Source organism: Diplotaxodon limnothrissa, linkage group LG15 (genome assembly GCF_057381915.1).
Source record: "Diplotaxodon limnothrissa isolate DT_005_m linkage group LG15, D_limnothrissa_male_GT1.1, whole genome shotgun sequence".
Classification (NCBI taxonomy): domain Eukaryota; kingdom Metazoa; phylum Chordata; class Actinopteri; order Cichliformes; family Cichlidae; genus Diplotaxodon; species Diplotaxodon limnothrissa.
This window is the reverse complement of record NC_140610.1, coordinates 3,153,438-3,168,801: the sequence shown is the minus strand read 5'-3', so window position 1 is coordinate 3,168,801 and position 15,364 is coordinate 3,153,438. Positions and strand designations below refer to the sequence as shown.

Below are 15,364 nucleotides of genomic sequence, written 5' to 3'. Positions count from 1 at the left end.
TTGTCCAATGCCTGAACCACCTCAAATGGCTCCTTTCGATGTGGAAGAGCAGCGGCTCTGCTCTGAGCCCCTCCTGGATGGCTGAACTTCTCAGCCTATCTCTAAGAGAGAGGCCAGCCACCCTTCAGAGGAAGCTCATTTCTGCTGCTTGTATATGTGATCTCGTACTTTCCTTCACTACCCACAGCTCGTGACCATAGGTGAGGGTAGGGACTATGTAAAAACATCAAATATTCTTATTGGGCAGTGTCAGGTTAGGGAGTAGGTGGTAGAGGTAAGACAAGAGAAACTGACAGATCAATTTTGCTATGATAAATTGTTTGCGTTCATGTCAACATAGTTATGTTAATATTGTTTTCTTAAATGTCATTTTACCAAGAACGATTCAAGTTCCAGATAAACACGACAGAGTTTGAATTCAACAAAAATGATAAAAGCATGGAATGAAATATACAGTGAAATTCAAAGAGTTTTCTCAGCAGCCTTCGGGAAACACCTCTAAAACTTAGACCTCAGAGGCTTAAGAATCATTTTGTTCTTAAATGTTATTAGCAAAACGAAGCCCCGATCTGCAGTTGGGGCTTATGATCTGATTCAATTAAAGAAATGAAACAATCACCCTTACACTTTAAGCTGTTGGCTACGCCAAATTAAAAAGCGGTAAAGCGGTTTGGATGATGGAGAGACCACACTGCCTCTGGCTAAGATTATCTCTGACCTGGAAATTCACCCCTGCCTTCTCTATTTAAAAACAGCATTCAGGTTAGGAGTCCCAACAGCTACAGTTAAACCATACAGTAAGGCTGTTTGATGGGAGGATATAGCGCTGTAAAGCCCTACACAGTATGGTTGCTCATGTCCACTAACACATGTGTCACCGACTGTTGGCGAAATACATGATCCCTCACTGGTCAGTCATGTAACCTGCAGTGTTAAAGATGATGTGCTGTGCACCCTAAACATCTGATAGTGCTTAGGATATAGGGAGGGAAAAATAAAGGCGGCAATTCATAACAAGTGCAATTCTGAACTTTCCATTGGATAGTCCGTTATCATCAGAGGAGTGAGGACACGGAACAAGAAACATGTTTATTAAGAACAAAAGAGAATAAATGGACTACTGTCACAGGCTTTCTACAGCTGAGGAAGACTCACAGTTTGAAGGTGTAACTCACGAGCCCTAAGAAAAATAGTCCAGCCTTTCAAATAACCTGTATTGAAGTATTGTAATTCGCATTCGACTTCAGTGAGTGATATGTGATCGCCAGGTGAGCACGAGTAAGCTGGCTGTGACAGAGTGTGAGGGATGCTTTGTAAGTGAAGCTGAGCCACGGGTGGCAGTCAGAGCTGCGTTTACAGGCATTAAGGATGAGAGGCACTTGTCTCGTTCTGTCACTCCCTCATTTATTTTCCTACCCCTTCTCTCTCTCGCTCTCTGTCTTTTCTTTTTTTCGGTCTTGTGACTGATTTGGCTCATTAAGATCGGGAGAAGGAGAATTAATTATTGTCATTAAATGAAGCGTGTTTCTCCCCCTCTTTCAAGCACTCCAGGGTTAGTGAAGTGTGGACAGCAGTGAGGGAATGAGGAAGGAATAGAAAGTAAAAGGATTGGGGGGGGGGGGGGGGGGGGAGTAGGGAGTAATGGAGACTTATGCAGCAGATGTGAGGAAAAAGAAAAAGGGTTCGAGAAAAGGAAGAAGAGCGAAAAGAAATGGGACGAGAGAGTTTAAGATGGTGAGAAGAGTGGAAAGGGTGGATATGATTGGATGGAGGCCTCGTGGATAAAGAGAAAGGGACAAAATGGAGAGTGACCAGAAAGCACACATGAGAGTCAGGCATCATTAGGGTTGCCAACTCCCTGAAAAATAAATAAGGGACACCTCGTGGCCAGGGCCGGGCAACCCAGTTGTCTTCACCCTTCCCAGTGTGGTAGCTCTTTTTTTGTGTGTGAAATTATTTTTTAACCATTTGACTTGAACTTGATTTAAGCAGATGCATATTCTTTGTGATATGACCATATGGGAAACAAATGATCATTTAGCCATTTATTTTTAGCTCACAATGACAACATTAACACAATAAAACAGGTCTCTTTCTTAAACAGAAGCCTGTCATGCTTAACTTTTGAGAATATAAGTAAATCTTTCTTTAAAAGAACTCTGTCCTGCTTAACTTAAAATTACATAAATTAATAGAAAGCAATAGAACGAAAAATATTCTTGTAACAGTGCACATTTAGTGCATTTAGTACAATTGGCTTCAGTTGAGGTATTATTTCAGCTTTTCTAATGCTAATCAGCTGCTCCTGTTTGTAAACCCGCTTGTTCCCATGATTACGCATCTTAACTCATCATCATTATTCATCTATGTATTACTTTTATGTATTAGTCATCTATTTGTTGTAATCATCTATCCTTGCAGTTGTTTATTACACAAAATAAATTATATTATTACACTTCTGGCCACATAGCGCTGATATTCACTGCACATGCCCATATTAACCTTAACCAGAGGGTTTAAAAAACAAACCAGTGTTTACATACCATATCTGCTTCTGCCGTGGCCTGGCGGACAAAAAATTGGTAAAGGGTTCCCCGAGCTTTCATGCCCCTCATGTTCTTCATGTGCCCACCAATAGAAGCATGCCTATGGAAAAAGTGCGCCGGCACACAGTGCAGTGCGCTTTATAGGTGTTATGGTGACCTTTTCCAGCCAGGTGTTTTCCTTTTCCCATTCCTCCCAGTACTTTTGCAGCCTTTTTTTTTCTTTCTCTGAGCGAACAAACATTGCTGCTCTAATGCTGGGCTCACTCTGTGCGATTTTTGGCCCATTTTGAGCCGATTTTTGAGTCGTGCGACCGATTTGGTGATCAGCCCGATTTTGGCCTTCATCGTGCGTCGTGTAGTATACGTGGGGTAACGAGAAGCGATTAACACCTCACGACCAGCTCGTGAGGGTGTCACCGCAGCTGCTCACGCGCAAACACGTAAACGTCGGTGAAAAAGACGTTGCAGCACAGCTGTGCAGCGTGTGATCTGGACACAAGCGATGGAGGCACAACTTGTAGAACTTTGGAAAGCTCATCCGAGCCTTTTCCATGTGGCATCACAAAATTATCACGACCACAACAACCGTGAAAATAGTTGGATTTACACTGCTGCTCAATCACAGCTGCCTGATCAATGTTTTTCATTAGCAATTTAGCAAAGTTGATGGTAGTGGTGTGTCTGTGTGAGTGAAAGACAGAGAGAGCGACAGATTTTCTGTTATAACCTTCATTTTATGGACGCACAGTGTGCCGTCCGAGACTTGCACCGCAGTGTCGGCGTTTGTTTCCCTGTTGGCCATGCTTGTTGTTGTGGTCATCGGTTGTCTTCCGGTATTTTCTCCGTAAGCGACCTTTCCTCAACCAATGAGATGAGCGGTAATCTGACTTGTCATACTCGAATTGTCATAAGTGTGCTGTCAGCTCATTGGTCACAAAGCAGGAGAGGGGCTGGGAATTATGTTTTCAAACAAAGTGTTAATTCCATTAACATTTATAGACTACTTTTGATTCTCACTGTATTACGGGACAAAGTGCGTCCCTTATTAGCTCAATACGGGACGTGTACTTTTGTTTCGAAATACGGGACGATTCCGTTTTTTAAGGGACGGTTGGCAACCCTAGGCATCATAAGATGGAAGGCTAAGGCCGCAGGAAAGGAGAGGAGAGGAAAGGGGACAGATACAGAGAGGCGGAGCCTGAGCAGGATTTCATTTTTTTTTCTTTTGGCTGGGCTGCATGCTAATACGCTGGAGCGTATTGTTCAGCTCAGGGAGCTGAAAAAATGTATAATCCAGGTCAGGCAGGGATGGAGAAGGATGGGGAGGGGGGATGGGAAGAGTGGGAGGAAGGGAAAAGTGCAACAGAAAGACAGAGCAGAAAAAAAATACAAGAGGAGGTCAGAAAACCCAAACCCAAGAATGCAGAGAGGCAACAGAAATATCACGCAGGAGACGCTAGTCACCTCCGTAATTAACGGTACGGCGGCTGCTGTTTCTGTAATCGCTGAAATAAGCAGGGAAGTGAGACAAAAGCATCAAAGAACAGCGGGCGAAGTTTAGTTTGTGCTCGCTCTCACTCGCCTGTCACCTGCAAAAATTACATTCAGATTTTTACACGAGAAGCCTCCAGTGGCTGCTGCACTGCCTGTGTTTGTGTGTGTGTTTGTGTTAAAGCTAATATTATTGACTGTTGAGGAGGAAGCTTGAATGCACAATGCCTAAGGGCAAAGCCTCTCAAGAACATCCCCTACAATTCAAGTGACCTGCTTTCCTGATGTTGGCTCGTTCCCCATTACCCAGAGTGGCATTTCATTTAGCCTGTGTCATTCATCGTTCCTTTTCCAGATGGGATAGGGACTCTTGTGTTGCTGACACCTCCCCCCTCTGTTTTTTGTTTTTATTGGGGGGATGTTTTCTTTTTAATTTCCCTATCGCTGCCTTCCTCTTTGTCTTGCTTTACGTTTGTTTGCTCATCAAATGTGGTCTTTCTCTCTCCATCTATTTTTAAAAATCACGAGCTTCATATATTTAAGCAGTTTTCCATGCATGGAAGCTATTTGCCACACAGAGTAGAAACACACAGCTTAGGGCGCACGTACGCAGCCAAATTTGTTACACCACAGTCGTGCACCTGGGAGGGAATGGTATTTGAGGTGAGGTTCTATTGAGTGCTGCAGTTAGCATGACTCAGCCGACAAATATACCTAAGCGATAATCTCTGCTGCCCTTAAAGTGTTTGTGCTTCAAGACCAACTAATGCTGACAACCATATACATTCAGATGGAATTTATTAAGTTGACACACTTGCTCTAACAGAGTGTACATCAGCAATAGGCAATGGTGAGAATGTGTTCTGTTGATACTGTGTTCATATTGAAATAGACGAGAAGATAACAAAATGATTTTATTGGAGAAAATTAGTCGGGAGATGCCAGGATCAGAACAGCAGTGCCAGCAGTTGAAAGTTGGGGTATGCTGTTATGTGTAAGGTACAGGTGTGCGCAGCGATAGCGATTTGTCTCTATTCTTATGTTATTTGGCTCTATTCAAGGAAGTGTTAACACTGAAGGTGTCTTTTGTCTCTTTTTGTTTAAGTAAAATGAAAAGAAACTTTCAAAAGCAAGATTTAGATTTTGCACACTAACAAACTGAATTGCAATACAAGCATTCTGGGATACACCAGAGCTGGATAAAATCAGACAGACAGACGGTATTAATGAAAGTGGTATTGCCTAGTACTTCTATCTCCACCACTGAATATCTTAAAAACTGGAAAGATTGCCTTGAGATTTTGTGCAGACGTTTATGGCCGCTTTAATGATGAACTGTAATACTGTTGCTGATCATTTTCACGTACAGCTATTATCAGTTCAGGATTTTAATTTATCTGCTGCTTTCCAGAAAGCTATTGTGGTTGCAGGTTGGGCTCAAGGCTAATTAGCCATTGTTGCCATGCTAACACTAAAGAGAGTTGAGAGACTGTCCTCCCCCAGAAAGCAGCTTAATACATTGTTTTGTGCAAGCTGTAATTATGATGTGTCCGTTTTAATGTTAAACAGCCCTTCAGAAACTGTCTAAGTACTGCATGTAAAATACAGACTGTTGTGCTTTACATGTAAATGAACTACATGAACCTTTAAAATTAAACTTCTTCTGTTCAACAGATGCAATTAAACTCAAACCACTCAAATCTTTTTCTGACCCTAATCAAGACGTTTTTGTGCCTGATGGGAAGAATCAGAATCAGAATCAGAATACTTTATTGATCCCTGGGGGAAATTATTTTTTGTTACAGTGCTCCATTTTAAACCAACATTAAGACAAGACAGACAATACACTAACTAAGAATAGTACAATATATACATATATATACACACATACATACATAAGTCACTCATAAATAAATAGTTGGAAAAGAAACATGTGTAGCTGTAGCAGCAAACAGTGTGTTAAGTGGATGCGTTGTACAGGGAGATGGCCACAGGCAGGAATGATTTCCTGTGTCGTTCAGTGGTGCTTTTCGGTAATCTCAGTCTCTCACTGAAGAAAACAGCGAATGCGGTTCAGGTGTCCCGTATGAGGTCAGGTGTGTGTTTGCGTCACAGTAACGTCATCTCCACCCTACCTTTTGTTTCAGGAACGATTACAGGGGGTGTTATCACGACTGACGTCGGTTTAGTTCATGGAAGACGTTGTAACATTGTAAAACTGGTCATGCTAATTATTATGTTTTACCTAAGAGAAGTACATACACTCACCAGATGTTTCATTAGGTATACCTATCTGTTCCACTCGTTAAATCTCATATCTAATGAGCCAATCACATTTCACTAACTCAGTGAATTTAGGCATGTAGATATGGTCAGGTTGGCCTATTGAAGTTTAAACCAAGCATCAAAATGGGGAACAAAGGTGATTTAAGTAACTTTAAATATAGTACGGTTGTTGGTGCCAGACAGTTTGGTATTACAGACACTGCAGGTCTGCTGGGATTTTCCCACCCAGCCGTCTCACCAGTGAAAATGTCCTGTGCACGTCCGTTCTCTGGGTGAAAATACCTCGTTGATGCCAGAGGTCAGAGGAGAAGGGCCAGACTGCTTTGAGCTGCAAACAATAGTAACTCAGATAACCACACTTTACAACAAAGGCATGCAGAAGAGCAGGTGGTGATGGTGTAATGGTGTGGGAGATATTTTCTTGGCACACTGTTGGCCCCTTTGTAGCAGTGGAGCATCATTTCATTCCCTTTATGATCACAGAGTACCCATCTTCTGATGGCTGCTTCCAGCAGGATCATCTCAAACTGGTTTCTTTAACGTGGCAATCAGTTCGCTGTACTCAGATGGCCTCCACAGTCGCCAGAGCTCAATATAACAGAGCAGCTTTGGGATGTAGTGAAACAGGAGACTGACATCATGGATGTGATGCTGTCATGTCAATAAAATCTCTGAGGAATGTTTTCAGCACCTCGATGAATCTATGCTGCAAATAATTAAGAGAGTTCTGAAGGCAAAACCCAGTGCTATCAATGATGTAGCCGCTGAGTGTATAAACACAAGCAGAAATCATTGCAGTGCCTCTAACTGACAGCAAGTCGCTAGTCAAATCTAGTCCATTAGGGTTATTCACTCAATACCAGGATAGATAGATGGATATCAATGGAAAGAGCAAAACGAGGGGGAAATACTGATTTCTGGAACATTTCGTCATTTGCTGTGATGGCATTAATACGTTTCTTTACTGTATTTTTATGATCTGAAAATACAGGATGTAATAGTACTTTTAACCTCCAACCAATGGCACAAGTTTTAGTAGAAGGCACAAACCCAAAAGCAGACTAAAGAAACCTTTGACCATGGATCATCTCAGGCAGGTCTTGCCCAGGGGTCTGTATGGGCAGCTGCTACAAAGTTTGAAAGAGAGCTTCCTCTTTTTAAGATCTGACATATAATTTGACCTGAGTGGGGTACATGAATACACCAGCAGTTAGACTAAAACTGCTTTATCTACTGTATGCCTGAGGCAGTCCATCATTGTCTACTGCAGAAGACATATCATTTTATACACCATTACACAGCAATAAATGGTAAACCATTATTTTCTGGCAACAGCAATCCAGTTGAATTTTATATTTTGTGTACTCATCTGAGATATTATCCTGCAACACTGAAGCAGAGTGCACCATCTCACATTTGTAGTCGTCTCAGCCATTATTCTGCAGTCAATACCACTAAAGATCTAAGTTTTCAGGCAAAACTTACTTCACAATTCAAACCTTGAGTCAGCAATGAGCAGTGAAAGTCAATATTTATTTCTCACCTTCAGACTCTCCTCTCCGTCTCCCATATCTGTCTCTTAGTTCATTCATCTCTTTAGTTATGTAAAAAAAAAAAGAAGAAGAAGAAAACAAGGCAGCGGTTTTACTGTGTGCCATCGCCTTTTTATAATATAACACTGCGGTTGTGCAGACAGTCACCACAGGTGTCTCTGGAACCAGTGCAATCTAGAGATAGAGATGTAACCACACAAAGCGGAAAGGGAGAGACGGGAAGAGATGGGGAGACAAAATTGAGTAGAGCAACCAGAGGGAAAAAATAATGACACCAAGCCGAAGAGGGAGGGGGTGAAAACAAACAACGAGAGCAAAGATCAAGAGAGAAGAAAGATGGCAGCGAGCTAGAGAGAAGAGTTTGTGCTTTAGTGGCTCTGGGGCTTTGTTTGCTACGTAGATGCTCATATATGCCAAAGGTGCGCTCAAAGTCATGCTAATAGGTGCAGCGTATGCGAAGATGAAACAGTGGGAGAACAAACACTCGTAGCTTTAGCACGCCTTGTGCCAACATCTGTGAGAGAGCTGGGACTTTGGTATGAATGCAAATTATCGCTGCTGTCCTCTTCTGCAGTCTCCCTGTGCAGAAATAAAGTGGGATTGTCTGAAGTGTCTCAATATTCTGTTTCTTTTGTGGGTAGAGCATCTGTGAAAATAGCATGCATTATACCTACCAGAGAAGGACACACACTTGCACGCTTTACACCATCTGCACCCAGAAACAAGCTTCATGTGCTACACACGAGCTCACAAACCGTCCTCCACGTACACAAGAGCTCATAAAATTACTGTTTCCACACACAGACACACACACACATGTGCGCACACTCCAGGGTGGAACTTAATGGAGTGTGATTTGGTCTGAAGTCTCGGCGTTGGGTCCCTCATCTGCATGCAGGCGGTATTCGCCAACGTTCCACGACCCATGATAATAATAATAAATCCAGACTGAGGAATTGGCACACCTAATCTGACAGGCCTTTATGGATCGTCTCATTCATGTAGGACCGGCGTCACACTGTATTATGGTTCTGTAACTCTTTCATATACCCTGCACATCACCAATTGTTGAAAACTAAAGATTAATGATTTGAGGGAACATTATTTCGGAAAATTGGATAAATCATGTTTGACACATATAGATCACATAGTGAGATTGGGGGAAGTGGGGGAAAGAGTCAATAGCGAACAAAATGAAACACCGGCAACGCACAAAGCCAAAGATTTGATGCGAGCGCTCGCATTATTGGATCAAACCAAATCTTTAGAGAGGCTGGTGTTTTGTTTGACTTCACATAATAAGTGGAATAATTTGCTCTTTGATGAAAGTCTGTCTGGACCGAACGCGCTGAATTAAAAAAAATCTCTTAATAGAAAAGGCACTCTTCAAAGTTAATGATCTCCCCGATACCACATCTGCATGAAAGCTACACAATAGTGCAAATGATAGTGTGTGTATTAGGCGTATATATTTATAACCTGGTCTGGACTTTGCATTGCAGCACCTTGATTCTCTTGTTTTTCTGCCATCCTGTTGGAGATTTGCTGCTGTACTTGGGCTCATTGTCCTCGAGGTTTAGCTGTCAGATGTCATATTTGACTCTGGAATACTTTGGTATGAAGAAGAATTCATGGCCGAATCGATGAGTACAAGGTGCCCAGGCAGCTGTAAAATGGACCAAAACGATCACCGCTCCAACACTGAGCTTGAGGTGCTTCAGCCTTTAGCCTGCATTTACACCTTGTTCATGACAGTCATATGACCCCCCTATGTGCAAGCACTTTGGCGACAGTGGGAAGGAAGAAAGGACAATTCCTGGGAAGATTTGCAGCTGTCTCTCACCATGGCTGCTACTTAACCTCGTAATTGCAATGGAAGCAGTAAAGCATGTACAGTACGCCGTTTGTGTTGTGGTTTGGTTTTTCTTAAATGCATGTATGTCATGCTATGTCATTTATCTGAGATTCTATTTACATAATTTTAAGAAATAGATGAAAAAAAGATGGAAAACGATGTGCATTCAAAGTGCATAGTCTTACATTTTTAGGCCTGCTTCATAAGTTTTATTACTGTTATTATTTTGCAGATATAGTCAGCATTAACATTTGGGGATCCATAAGCCATTAATTTTCATGATGTCATTAAAAAAAAGAATCGAGTTCAAGTGGCATCCTGTTTTTCTCTAAGCGCTGTTGCTGTTGCATATTAGTGATGCATAAACATCATTTCTTAGAGACAGAGTTGCTGCAAACACCCGCTCCCCAGCTTTGACTTATACAATGCACGAGCCAAATGCTGTGAGATTTAATGTCACACCTGGGTGCTGTGTTAGATAATAGTGTGTGCGGGTAATGAGATATGAAACATCTTTCTATATGTACGCCTTGTCGCAGTTAACACTCAGTGTACTTTTTTTTCTGGCCATTGACTCGGTATATTCATGCCACTTACAGTGGAAAATATATATATATATATATATATTTAAAATAATATATAACGTAGAAAAGGAATTGAGTTTCTGTGGTTAATCTATCATCCTTTTCATCATCGGCTTCATCGTTATCTGCAGTCGCTCCTCTTTAAAGTTGCCGACCCGCAGGACAAGCTTTGACCTTGGAGCGACAGCCGTGGCTTTCTCCGATGTCTCCGGGTCTGGTTGGTAACAAAGTCCCTCTCCGACAGATCCACGGCTTAATGAACTTCACCCAGATGCTAAGGGGAGGAAGAGCCTCCCAGTAGCCCACAGTCCCTCTCCAATCTCCGCCTCATCTCCCAGTCCTCCCTGTTCGAGCTGTCTTCTAGCATTTCTCTCCCTCTGTCTTTGTCTCATTCTCGACTGGAGCTGGTTGTCATTTTGATTATAAATGACTTCCATTACCCGTTTCCCTCCTTTCCCTTTGCACAACTTTCCCCGAGAACCGTCTTCTTTCTTCTTGTCAGGGGTGTTAGGGAAGACGGGACAGTTTTCTACACATATCCATGTGTGCGCCGTCACGGCACGCATGCTGTAATAAAGACTTTCCCCGCCCCATCTTTGTATTCTGAAGAGAAAAGGTAAATATTAAAAGGCTTTTGTAGTGCCGCGAGTCTGCGAAGAACAAAGTCATTTATCTTCTAACATCGTCCCTCTCTCCACCAGCAGCCAAAACATCGAGCGAGCGAGCGTTTCCATTCGCCTCGCCTCGTCTCCCCCCGCAGCAAAAATAGCTGAACTTCTCTTAGCTCCCGTGAAGAGGGAGGGCTATAAAAACGTTTGTTGTTGGAATTTTTCCCACACACTAAAGCACAAAATGGATTCATCTCCTTTTAGCACAGGGGAGCGGGGGGAAAAAACAAAAAAGCAAATAAACAAACAAACAGACACAGAAGAGTAGGCCAACCAAAAAGAAAGGAGGAGAAAAAAGGAAAGAAAAAACAGGAGCATGACAAATGGTTCTTCTGAAAGCTGCATAATTCTCCCGTTCCTCTTTGCCTGGGAGTGTTAGAGCTATTATGTCACTCAAATAAAACATCTTCCAGCGCCTTGACCCTTGTTCATAATGGACTCCATATGCCGACGGTGATATAAATAATGGGGAGACGGCTATGGGCTCAAGAAGTCTATAAGAAGAGGTGTAAGTACATTACCTCTGCGTATGCGTTTTTTCCCAGCTGCCATACGTGATAATCATTCGCCCATTTTTCAAAGGGAAAACGTGCATCTTTAAAGTCAGCACATTTGCCTCGAGGTCTAATTTGTGATTCAGTTCAGCTGAATGACTCAGTAAACAAAACCCATGTTGGCATTTTCAAAGAAACCCTCACCGTGTTCTGACGTTTTCTGAGGCCATTTCGGTTGTATTTACTGACCCTCGATGGCCACTCATCACACACCGGGCAAAACGTACCTCTGCAAAACCAATGTGACACAGCGTGGCCCATGCTGTGCTAATTAATATCCTCCTGCTCTCATGCTGTTTTGGATATGCTGCAGAGTGCACTAGCTGAGAAAGAGTGCCAGAGACATGAAGTGTTGGTTTATTGAAAAAGGGATTCCAAGTCTCTTTGCTGTCAACAGGGGTTGGAACCCGTGTTTCTCCTCTTATCTCGCCTCCTCTGTCTCTAGTGCTCTATTTGCATTCGGGTGTGCGACTTTTGTGCACAATGCATGTGAGTACACAGGCATGTCTCCCTGCATGTGCCTTCCGTGTGTACATATCCCTATGTACAGGCACAGATGGACCTGGGATTCACCATCCATTCCTTTCCAGGGTGTTTGCATGGTGCCTGCCCACCACAGATGGTCTTAATCATCGGCCATTTTGAGCGTGACGTGGCACTGAGAGCGTGGGTACGTGGGAAATCAGAGAGCGAGCGGATGGACAGAAGTCGTGGCAAGAGTTAGATAATGGCAAAATGGCACATGGCACAACTGAAGAAGTGTCAGTTACTCTGTTACTTTTTTTGATAGATTAGACAGTAGGATGTGATGGGATGAGACTGTTTACACAATTGACCATTGAACCAGTGATGCTTAGTAGTTGGCTGGCCTTCAAAGAGAAGATGAGACCTCTTCTCTTGAGGCACAAAGTCTGCCAGCTTTCAGCTCTTAAGACCACACTAGCTGCCAGGAAAAGCCATCGTTTGTCCTGCACACTGTGCGAATCGCAGAGGTGACAAATTAAAGGAAAACATGAACCCTTGATATCCACGGTGAGATGATCGAGCAGCTCTGTTATTCTGTGAGCGCCGTTTGGCTTCACTTGCTCTCTTGAAGTAAAGGGTTGCTGTGTATCCTCACCGTGCTGTACTGAGTGATCAACAGGCATAGGATCTCAGCACCATTAAGCACCTTTGGGAAATATTGGACTGACGCATTAGGCAGTGCTCTCCACGGTTATTCACAATACCCTGTATAAGAAGAATCATATCCCTCAAACTAATGCCTAAAGTAAAGTCATGCATTGAAGTTATACGGTGATCTGGGATTCTTTTTTATGAAACAGTTGCAGTCTCATGCCAATGTCAGTGTAGTGAGAATGACTTGAAAAGGGGACAGACAGATTACTTTCAAAGGAATGAAATCACTTGGCTTCAGAGATGGTTGGTCGGCGTCTTTATTACAGAGTGAACGATTTAAAGAGCTTTTTTTTAAAAGACCTTCATAGGTCCCGTAGGATAATGCTATTAGATACAATGTACAGCTATAGTAGTGGATGTGGTCTAATGTTACTACCATTACTACTCTTGGATTTTATGATGCCATTGAGAGGGGATATCATATATATGCCCAATCAACAGGTAAGTGGGGCCAATAAAAGGGAAGCTGGTATAAAGAGGCGTGGCCTTAAAGGGAAAGGCGTTAAAACGGTTTATTTCGTACCGAGGGCCGTCCCCACGGAGCAGCATGAGATAAGTGAGGATAATTTTGAAGTGTAAAACATGCACAGCTGCTCTAGCAAAGTAGCTGCATATGAATAAGAGATGCACTTTAATGATACGGAAACTTTTCCACTTTAAAACTGGAATTTTGTGTTTTTTACCACCATCTAGTCCAAAATTTGAGAACGCTTTTAAAAATAAATATCATTATTTATGACTCATGTTGGAAGAGTCGTGCACAACATTTGTACAGTTGCACAACAGCGTGATTTAGATCCAGGTTATGGTAAATGCTCAGTAGCGCACAGTGCGAAAACATTATCGGCAACACTGTGGAGCTGACCAAGGTGCTGAAATTTCATATGCAGTTCTCTGCAACATAGTTGGACTTTAATGCTGGACGTTAAAGATCCCACAAAAGCAATGAGGGTGGTGGTTGTTTAAACTGTCGGTGAAAAACAAGGTCCGAGATTTTATGGATGCTTGAAAACTGTTGTTCAGTTACACGGAACAATTGGAATTGTGCATATGACACATTTTGGTAGCGACTTCAACACATCCAAGAAAAGTAACAAGTTTGCTACATAATATGCGTTTTCCCTCTGGAAAATGTAATGACAGCGTGTTAAATCCTTGTGCTCTATTTTAATCCATCTGTTATATTTTTCGAAGCCCCGTCAGAGTCGGCGTGAGTGAATCTAACGCTAGAAAAATTTGCTGTTAGGAAAAAAAGTGCAGAAAAGGAAGCTGTCGGAGTCACCTGGCATCATTTTGCAGAGCAAATGGTCGCGCTGAAAATGTCAAACAGGTGCCAAAAGCATCGCTTAGGTTAGAACTCTTTTCGTTTGTAGATTCAATGCATCTCAATTTTTGCAGATTAATGAAACATGCACTGCTGTTGCCCATTTGCCCTGAAATCTTTTTTTCTGTCCGCTCGCTTTCAGCAATATTCTACTATGTGGAGCAAGAAAGGGACATAGACCGCGGGTCTTAAATTATCCCTGCTCTACATTGGCTCTGAAGCCTCTGAAGCAATGTGGGTGGACTGATTTTATGAGTGCAATGATGGTTTGACGTGGCGTAATCCTCTTTCACTGATCTCCTCTCGTCCATCTGCTCCATCTTCATCCCTCTTTTCTCTCCTCCCTCAACATTTCATCTCTCCGTTCAGATGCACACGCATGTAGATACTCTAACATAAGCGTGTGCGTACACATGCACACATACCCTGCATATGCACAGCATTCAGCAGATTACATTTGGATGTTTTCTGACGTCCCGGGGCAGCTCTGCGAAGTAATCATAGGTCAGCGGAGCAAATTTCCATCCGTCTCATACTCCATTGGCACGCTTGTGTTTTCTGATGTTTCTGCTCCATCACTGTCGCTCCAGTGAAATTGGTAAAATAAAACTAAGTGTTCCTATCTGATGAGTCTCTGCACTCGTGTGCCTCTATTTTTTTTGGCCAGAGATTGTATCACCTTCTATCTTTTTTTTTCAGATAATCCTATTCACTGCTAAACAACACAAACAGTCTCAGAAGAAGCCACTTGCACTGGCAACATGTAATTTGTCTGACAAGTGGAACACTTGGTTTTCTGGTATATTTCTGGTGGCGTGGCAGGGACTTTCTTCCTAAAAGACAGCCAAGAATATCCTCTTTCACCCTGCTTAAAACAGTCTCAGAACCCCTTGTTGTAATTTGATGTGTTTAAAAGAGATAAATATAAACCGAGGGCAGCATTTCCATAATGCAAGGCTTATCATTTTAACAGAAATTACATTTTAAGAATGACACGTTCTTTTAAGTTTTCATTTGCTATCACTGGAGAGATTGCTTTTTCGTGTACGCACAGATATGTACATTCATGAAAGTTAATATTTCATGCGTCACTTCTGCTACTTGATTTCTTCTGACTTGGGTGGAAGTCTGCATTTGGTGGCAGGGAATACTCTGATTCCTTTTTTTCACATGCACAAGTTTGCATTGAAGTTCTGAATTTCACACACTACCTCCACTTACTCACCTTTGATGATTCCTTTGGCAATTTTCCCCATTGTCTCTCACCTCCCCCCTTAATCTTTTTTCCTTTCTCATAGCTTTTATCTTCCCTCAGTTTCTCTTT

At 42.4% G+C, this 15,364-nt stretch overlaps 1 protein-coding gene across 4 annotated transcripts in view; it reads left to right on the top strand.

Annotated features, from left to right (window-relative positions):
• Positions 1 to 15,364, top strand: part of nrxn3b (neurexin 3b) — a 335,382-nt gene that overhangs the window by 36,441 nt on the left and 283,577 nt on the right. The window lies entirely within an intron of this gene.